The sequence below is a fragment of the Heliangelus exortis genome, chromosome 1, assembly GCF_036169615.1.
Source record: "Heliangelus exortis chromosome 1, bHelExo1.hap1, whole genome shotgun sequence".
NCBI lineage: Eukaryota > Metazoa > Chordata > Aves > Apodiformes > Trochilidae > Heliangelus > Heliangelus exortis.
The window spans coordinates 21221649-21231036 of record NC_092422.1 but is presented as its reverse complement, the minus strand read 5'-3'; the positions used below and the strand labels follow the sequence as shown (position 1 = coordinate 21231036).

At 45.5% G+C, this 9388-nt stretch overlaps 1 protein-coding gene across 1 annotated transcript in view; it reads left to right on the top strand.

Moving 5' to 3' along the window:
* The first annotated feature begins 4806 nt into the window (after positions 1-4806).
* The window catches only part of SLC7A1 (solute carrier family 7 member 1), a 51207-nt gene continuing 46625 nt past the window's right edge, over positions 4807-9388 (top strand). Inside the window, exon 1 of the mRNA XM_071736671.1 lies at positions 4807-4911. The gene's annotated coding sequence lies outside the window, so the exon portion shown is untranslated. The remainder of the gene's footprint in view (positions 4912-9388) is intronic.

The window sequence follows — 9388 nt, the reverse complement described above, 5'->3', positions numbered from 1 at the left end:
TGAAAGGGAAGGCATTCAGTTGTTGCTTTAGCCATGGGGGTTTCCCACCCACATGATGCTGAGAGAACCCATGCTGAGGTGATGTCTACTCTTTGCAAAGCCAAAGCTTTGAAAAGCCCAGTCACTTCTTCAGTCTTTCCATTTTTCCTGGTACACGTTCTCTTACATCTTCACATTTGTCTAATTAACTTCTGCAGGGAAAATCCAACAGCTTAGTCACAGTAGGTCTGCCCACCCCATTGCCTTTTCTATTGTGCTCTTGTGGTAGCTAGGAGGAAATTAATCTTACACTTAATTTCACATATCTAGGCCACATTTCTGCTCTTCAGTTAAACAGGACTAGGCATGTCCCTAGGCCCTGTTCCATAAGCAGCCATATTGACTGCTTTTGTGTTTCTAAGTTTGTCCAAGACAAAAAAAGCTTGTGGAACAGAATGGATAATGTCTACACTGTTAAATCCTCTTACCCTCCAAAACAGGGTGGGTTTGGAGGCCACAGAACTGTTCTAATGGCTCTTGTGTCCAAAGATTTTTTGGGACACTGGAAGTTGGCATTGATGAAAACTGTACAATGGGTCTTGTAAAAAATTTAGCCAAAGGGCAACTAAGTTCCATGAATACTCCTTAGATTTGTGTAACTTACAAGTATAGACAGAGCTGATGTCACACTGTTTGTGTGGTCCCTGGCACAGTTTTGGCTTGGGGCATCTAGTGCTGACTTGAACAATACACAGGCATGGTTTGGAGGATGGTATGGGCCAGGGACCATTCCCAGTAGGTGGCTGGGAATGCAGCCAGGTCTTTCTAGATTATGATTAACATATCATGATATGTTAACATGATATGTTAAATATGTTTTAATATGCCTAAACTTTAGGCATCATCAGAATGAGATGAGACAAGGTTCAATGAGGGCTCTGGAGATGATCAAAAGCATGAAATGGCTTTAATGGAAAGGATGACTAAGTTGGCTGGGAATTCCCCCAAATGAAGATCTTGTTAAATATAAGCTTGATAAAGACACATAAAAGCCTGCAAAACAGAAATGCAAGTAGCAACCAAGTGTTCTCTCTCTTCTGCAGTGCAAGAAAAAGAAAGCTAACAAGTAGAAGGTTCAAAAGAAACAAAATGGTGTGGTATTTGAAGCTACATGTAGCAAAGCAATGGATGCTGTAAATGCTATCATTTTGCTTGAGATCAGGGGAATCTGGAGAATTTAATGGAAAATCAGGGACATCAGTGGCTACCACATCCAAGGATACCATTTCTGCCTCAGTTGCAAATTTCTAGAGATCAAGAGAGTGTTCTAAAATGTCTTCATATGCTTGCTTTATCATACTTTCCTCACATGTCTTCTCAGACTCTTCTCAGGAACAGAATATTGGTCTAGATGGGCAATCAAAGTGGTCCAGGCAGCCATCCTGAAGATTTATGAGTGATGCTCCACACATGCCTGCTTTTGTTCACTGATTATAAGAGAAGCTATTACGATGTGTCCATGTGAAGATTCCTGTACTCTAAGATGCAGGAGGTTAGGGGAGATGGATCTCCTATATATGATTGCCATGGTATCCAGATGTTCCTCAGAGTTTTTAATCTGCTCCCCGGCATAGGTTAAGTTGTAAACAACCAAAATACTGAAGGTGACGATAATGTCACCTCTAAATTAAACATATCAGGTCTTACAGGAGCGATCAGTAGAGGTATTTCATTCATGTAGCTGGTTTTATTTTGTGGTGGCCTTCTGTCAGAAATCTTAGCCTTAGAGCTTAATACCAGAAAAAGGCTGAGCTCCAAGAGCTTCTAAAAAGGTCTTCTGGAATGAGACTAATTTTTATTAATTGTGGATGCCCGTAATACCAACATCAGCATGTAAGTTCACTATTTCAGGCTCACTTTAGTGCCAAGGAGTAAACCAGAAACTCCCAGGGTGATACTCAAGTGACATGTTTTAGACTTTTCCAAGTCTGTTGGCTATGAAGTTTGCTTGAGCAAACCAGCTGGAATGTTCACAATTCCACTTCCTCAGCTCTTGATGTTGCTACATTATCTCAAAGAAACCTGAAATGCAGAACTAATAATCTTTCCCTTCCTTCCAGTCCATTCCTTCCATGCTGCAAAAAGTTCACATAACCAGAGAGGGTACAGCAGGAAAACTGCCACCTGGCAGCTCCCACCACTGAGCTCTGAGTGCATGGCTTCAGATCCTCCTCAGTTTTGTTGAGGTGTCACCTTTGCATCCCCACCAGCAGACAGGACTTCAGGATGCCTACACAGAGCCTGAACATGAGATATGACCACTCTGCAGCCAGGTCTGCAGCCTCTGCTTTGGATGGACATTTACTCACCCGGCTGATCACAGCAGTAAGGTCCAGGATAGCAGAGAACACAGGGAGTAGTACCATTCCTGGGTTCCAAAGATAAAAATGAACTAGGATAGGCTGGCCAGATGCTTAATTAAAAAGCAATGGGTAATTAATGTGCATCAAACAATTTTTAAATCAGAAGTTATTAATCCTAGCAAAGAGAATAGAAGTCCTAGAATAAGTGGTTGGTTGGTTGGTTGGTGTTTTTTGCCTCTTCATTTGTACCTGATGTTCCTGGGTACTTCTGATTGGCATAAAAGAGGTTTTCTTTTTCCTAAACAACTTAGGAGCCATAATCCCCTTATTTATGCAACCACATATATTAACCAGCATCAGGAGATGAACTTGGGCTCTATGACAGTGACAGACAAAAGCAGACTGCAACATGACAGGTATAGCCATTTGTCTCACATGAAGCAGCTGTTGAAACATGTCAGCAGAACATGGTTTGAAGGCTCTCTGTGAATGCACACTCCAGAATGTCCTCCAGCCTTTACAGTGGTTAATTGCTCATGAGCACAGTGTGGTTTCAATTGACATTAAACAATTTCTTTATTGTTTATGCCTTTGCCTTTGCACTGACAGACTGTTCTACTGTTCCTACTTTGTTCTGGAAAAGAAAAATAGTTCTTTCAGCTTTTCATTAGTGAATGTATTTCTTATCGTTCTTATCAGCTTTTCTTTTTTTAGGATTCCCACAAGTAGATGCATTTCTTTACAGCTAAATGTCAAAATAAGCACAGTATTCCATCCAAAGTTTCAGCACGATTGCAGCTTCATGATTACTTTCTACATCCTACATATGTTTCCATTAAGCTGCTCTACACGAAGTCAGTCTGGGTTTTGGGTGTATTGTTTTGTTAGTTGGGGTTTTTTGTTCGTTTGTTTGTTGTTGTTGTTGCATTAGTCCCATGCCATAGTCTCACATGACTTCTGGGATATACTGTAACCTCCAGACTTTTCTCTAGCTGGCTGCTCAGCCAGCTGTTCCCCGCTGCTTATTTGGTTTTCTTTCCTAAAGTATCACTCTCCTTCTTTCTAGAATTCCACATAATCACAGAATTATCACAGTTGGAAAAGACCTCTAAGACCACCAAGTCCAACTGTCAACCCAGAAAAAAATACCCAGTAAAGCATGTCCCACAGTACTACCTCTACATGTTTTTTAAATGTACTTCCAGGGATGGTGACTCTACCTGCTCCCTGGGCAGCCCATTCCAACTCCTGACTATTTTCTCAGAAATTTAATAAGAAATTATTCCTGATATAAAGTCTAAACCTCCTATGGTGGCTTCCTGGCCATTTTGTCTCATCTTATCATTGTTCATTTGAGAGAAGAGGTCAGCACCCACCTTCCTATAACCTCCTTTCAGGTAGCTGTAGAGAGCAATAAGGTATCTTCTCAGCCTCCTCTTGTCCAAACTAAACATTCCAAATTCCTTCAAACTCTCCTCATAGGACTTGTTCTCCAGGCCCTTCACCAGCTCGGTTTCCCTTCTCTGAACTCACAGCAACAGCTCAGTGTCCTTGTAGTGAGGGGCCCAGAATAGAACACAGAACTCAAGGTGCAGCCTCACCAGTGCCAAATACAGAGGCTCACAATCACTTCCCTTCTGCTGGCCACACTATTCCTGATACAAGCCAGGATGCTGTTGGCCTTCTTGGCCACCTGGGCACACTGCTGGCTCATATCCAGATGGGTGTCGACCAGCACCCCCAGGTCCTTTTCTGCCTGGCAGCTTTCGAGCCACTCTTGCCCTTTATGTTTTACAGTTTCTTCAAGATCCCTGTTCATATGCTGTTCCATCCTGAAGCTCACTTGAAACTTTTTTCATAGACTCTCACCATGGACCTTAAGAATGGTAACGGAAATGAGATTTAGTAAAACCCTACATGTTGCTCCCCTTGCAACACCTATAGGTTTTTTTGGCTGTTTTTCCCTGTTTGGGGGCAAATCACCAAGGCAATTTCATCAAGGCTGTATTTCCTTGGTTGGGAACATGGTGCTTTATAGAAGGCAACGTCAAAAGCTCAATCCAAGTCACCCGTTTTACTGCATCCATTTCATCCCTGCATCTCTTGGCAGCCATGTTCTGCAGATCAGCTGTCAGAGCCCAGCGAGCAGTACGACTGAATGGGTGGTTCAGCCCAACCCATCCCCTCAGCTCTCATTCCCACGGAATCTGAGGGAGAAAAAAGAAGTTAGTTTGTAGACCAAATTAAACTAATGGCATGAAATGATCGCCCGTATCCTGCCTTTGAGGAACAAGCCCCTTCTTGCTCCGAGGAGGTGACCTCCTCCCTCTCCCTTGGCCGTGCCCAACCACGCTGCTATCCAGGTACGTGCTCAAACCTGGATGTTCCGGGGCTGGAAACCTTCCCCATTCACCTGGGGCTGCCGCTCTTCCTTGGCCCGGCCTCCCTCGCCTAGCTCCGCGTCGCCTCTCCGCCCACCCCGGGCTGAGCTCCGCTATTCATTGGGGCGGCGAGGAGAGGGCCTCCCTCCTCAGCCCCTGGCGCCGGGCTGACCCTCGGCGTGGCTCGGGTGAGTGACTGCGGCATCTGCCGTGCGGAGGACGGAGCGGAGGGACCGGAGCCACCGGAACCGGGGCCGGGGCTAGGGTTGGGGCTGCGACCGGGGCTGGGGCCGGGGCTGTAGCGGGGGCCGAGGTCGGGGCCAGGCCGGGCGGGCGGTGGTGGTGGCGGCGGTGGTACCGTGTAGGCCGTTCGTTTGTGCCTCAACCGAGGCGGCGCGCAGGGCTCCCCGGAGCTGGCGGGTCCGTCCTCCCGCCAAAACAGACGTCCCTCCATTTTCTCTGTCAGGCAGCATGGTTCTTCCTCAGCACGTCCCTCCCGGAGCGCTGCTGGGAGCCATCCCTCGCCTCCCCCTGTTCCCTCTCTCCCCGCGGTGGCCGTGCCTCAGCCCCGCTGCCGAGGGAGGGAACCCCGGGAATGCCGGGGCCGCCCGGCGGGAAGGGCCTTTGCTGGGTTCGGGGATGGGAGCTGCCGTAGTCGGCTCCGCGAGCGTGTGGAGGTGGGCATTGCCCCTCCAGACACGATTTCCCTCCTTTAGAGTAAGCAGCAAGCCAGCTTAGAGTTGGGAAACTCAGTTTAAGTGCATGCACCTTTCCTAGCCAGCCCGTTTTCTTGCCCGTCCTTGGTTTGCTCCATGAGCGGTGCCACACAGCATGGTTTGCTGGCAGGTGAAGGAGGTCAAGGAGGGACGCTGGGCCGTTTCCATGATGCTGTTTCCATGTTCAGGATAGCGCCGGAGCGAGTGCTGTGCTGTGCTTTGCTTTCTCTTTCAAACAGAATTTACCGAAACTGCAAGTATCGTTTGCAGTGTTTGAGTCAGGCCCATACCCTGCGAGTTGCTGCTATATATGATTCCTGAACCCGCTTCTGCAACAAGGACAGAGACTCGTTTCCATTTTGTCTAGGCAGCTGGCCTGACTAACAGATGGATGTCTTCTGTTTTGTATATATATATGTGCATGTTTATGGTAGACAGGACAGAGAGATGGGAAAAAAAAACAAACTGTGGAAAAACCTCAGGAGGAATTTTATATGTAGCTAAACTGGACAGAAAAATTGGGACTACGTACAGAAGTGTTAGTTGGGTTGTCAGTTGCTAGAAGCCTTGGTTTTGGAGCAGTGTTGGCATGGTAAGTGCTGTACAAAAACCAGTTCAGCAATAGAAAGGCAGTTTCAGTTCTGAAGAGTTCACAGGCTGCAGATCTGGGCAGAAGATGTGAGATGATCAAGGTGCTCCTGCTTTAGGAGTTAACTATCTCTTAGCTGGTTTTGCCACCTGTGTGTGGCACATGTGGTCATTTCTAGCAGTTAACTGTGCTTGAGTAACAACCTTGTGGTGATGTCCAACATCAGGTGATCCAGTGGACACCTGCCTCTCTTTGCTCACCTCTGCAGGCTCCACTAAGCCCTCAGGGCAAGTGGGAAAGATGTGGTCACACGGGTAAGTGTTGTGCAGGACCCTCTGCAGTGAGACAGCTCTGAAGATATTCACTCAGTGATGCTTGGCGGTCTCTGCCTTCTCCAAGTCAGAGGTAAATGCAAAAAATATTTTGAGAGAACAGGCAGAAACTGTGGACTTCTGTTACTTTCAGCAGTCAAATGAAATGTCATTTAGACAGGATAATGTAAAAGAGTAGGGACTGTGTAAATGCACAGGATGTGTAGCTACAAGTGCTGACCCTGGCACAAAGAAGGAGCAGGCTTGTTGATTGCCACAGTTAAGTTTTTTTTTTCAAAGTTAATTTGCTTTCAAGTATCTTGCATTTTGAGTAAGATGAAGAGGGTAGAACTTGAATTTGCTTCACTGCATGCATACTTCAGGTAGTTAAATTGGCTTTGAAATGAACCCATTTCTTGAGCAGGAGGACTCTGAGGTGTTTAGTCCCCAACTTGTGCAATTTTCATGGCATGTGTAAAGTTTTGAGCCTCGCTTTTGGGATGCTTGTATTTATCAGTGAGGAGGTGTGTTCAGAAGGCACTCCTTCTTTTGGGTAGGTTGTGACAGAAACCTGAGGCCACCAAGGCTTCTAATTCAGGCAGTTCAGTTGTGAGTGTGGGCAAGATGTGTGTTGCACATACGCCATACACTTCTCATTACACGTGGAGAGAGAAGGATTTGCTTTACAGAAGGAATTAGCTTAGTCAAAGGAGGTAACCAGTAACTCTCTAATCTAACCAGCTGTCAGAGAGGAGAGCTCTCAGCTATATCTTTCTTAACATCTTTGTCATTCCCTCTCTTGTTATTTTTCTTTTTCTTTTTTTATGTGCAGCCTTCTGCCAGATGTTTGTAGCATTCATCCTTGTATGGTGTTGTGCCTCTGCATTAGGTTGTGGGACACATGAGCAGGAGTCGAAATGTGCCAATCTAAATGGTCTTGAGCACCACCTCTTTGTTCAAGAGGGAGGGCAAAAAGGTGTGGTGGTCATTGCTTAGGATCACAAAGGAAAGAACACAGGCAGAAATATGGTTTGATTGAAGGACAGCAGGGAATCTTACTGCAATTACTACCTCTACTACCTGTTGTCCAACCTTGATCTGTCAAGTTCCTCAACACTGATCCATCGTGATGGCTTAATGAGACCTGAGCATCTTTTAGAAATGTCACTTCCAGTTGTATCCCAGCTTTCAGAGAGTAGAAAATTATATGGTGCCTTTAATGTTTTTCTTTTGGCATGTACCAATGATGTCAAAAGTTCAACCTCATGCAGTATGTGCAAGAGGGTGATTTACTTGGGCTACAGATGTGGCTGGTGGATTCATCCTGGTGAGGTTACAGGCTGAGCCACAGTGGTGCCATACAGCAGATGGGGATGTGACAGAGCCCTTTTCCTCTCCTAAAGGATGAGCTAACAAGTCCTGCTGGCTTAACAGAGTATGTGGAGAAACTAATGGCATTGACAAGCAGAACTGGGAGGCTGGGCAGCGTGGAGAACTAGTTTGGTGATTCTGAGCAGAGTTCATTGGAGTCAGCTGCAGTCTGTACTCAGACCCAGAGTTAGGAACCCAGGGTGGATCTTCTTTGCTGTCTGTGGCAGCATGGTTAGTGGTATCCTGGTTTTTTTTCCGATTACCTGCTGTATCCTCGTCTTTCATTACCCTAGAGCCAAAATCCTTGCAAATCTGTCACATGCTTAGTGGTGTTGAAGGTGGCATTAATCTGGCCAAACATAGTCATCTGAGTCCCAGGTAGCCAGCCCTGGTTTCCGTTAAAGTCAGCCAGGTGCAGGGTGTACGTTCCTGGGGTGTGATTTATCTCAGCCCAGTATGCTGAGGCAGATGAGTTGTGACCTCAAAGCTGCTTTCCACTGACTATAAAAGGGGGCATTGGGGGATTAGCTTGAACGTAAAAGGCTGCACTATAAATGTCTTAAGAGTTTATCTTAATGCACGTGTGAGCTGCTTGGAGTCCTCAGTGACTTTGGGAAGAGTCATGGCTGTTTGTACTATGGGTGGGTTTGTTCTGGCATTTGAGCACTCCCTCCATAGTACTGTTGCTTAAGTATCACTGGCTGCTTAAACCTACAGATAAAAAAATTAACAGGCATAGCAGTTAGTCAAACAAAACATAAAAGCTACTGCCTGTGGTTCCTGGGCTGTTTGGGGGTGTCAGGGACCAGGAGCTCGGGCTCCCACATTCCCACTGTGGTTCCTAGAAGCCTCGGAACCTGGCTCACCCTGGCAGTGCTGGCTGGAGCTGCCTTCCCTCTATGGTAGGTCAGCAGCTGCTGCCCTTGCCAGGGTCCCTGACTCTGCTGGAGACCACCAAGGTGGTGGGTCATAAATACTGTGAGTTGTATCTTGTAGAGAAGTACCTTATTCCAGAGTTTTCAAAATAAGATACTGTGATATTTTTTGTTTCAGGTACATCCTTGAGTTTCTGGGAGGTTTTATACACAAATGAAAACAAAACAAAACAAAAAAAAATTCAGAAAACTTAATTTCATGGGAATGCAGTTTTTTGTTAGTTCAGGAGTTGTGGTAGCTGCCACAGGAAAAACTGTGCTACTAGTTTCTTTGCTGAGCAAAATCCCTCATTAATTTTTCCTGTTAATCTAACCTGTTCCTCAGCGCTTGCTGTGCTGTGTCTTGACCCCTTTTCTGAGGAATTACTGTATTTACTAAGACAGTAATAAATTTACTTCACTGTAGTATTTAACTCTGTATTTTCTTTCCTTCTGCATTTTTCTGAGATGAGTGATAACCCTTGCGTTCCCTTTCACCAAACTTCCAGACAGATATCCATGGTGTCTTTTCTGAGCTGTACAGATTTTGCAATTCACTCTAGCTTCATTACTTTACATCCTTGTTATTTTTTTTTTATCTTTCCTTGTAGGTCTTACTTGCCCTTTTAATTTTTAAATTACAAGGATGAGGATTTTACTTGGTATCTTGTTTTTGAGGACTTGCAGTTAGTTACTGCCCTTGCTTACTGAGCAAACTATGCTCTTCTTGAAATTTGACAGTCATTCACTTCTGAGAGTTGATT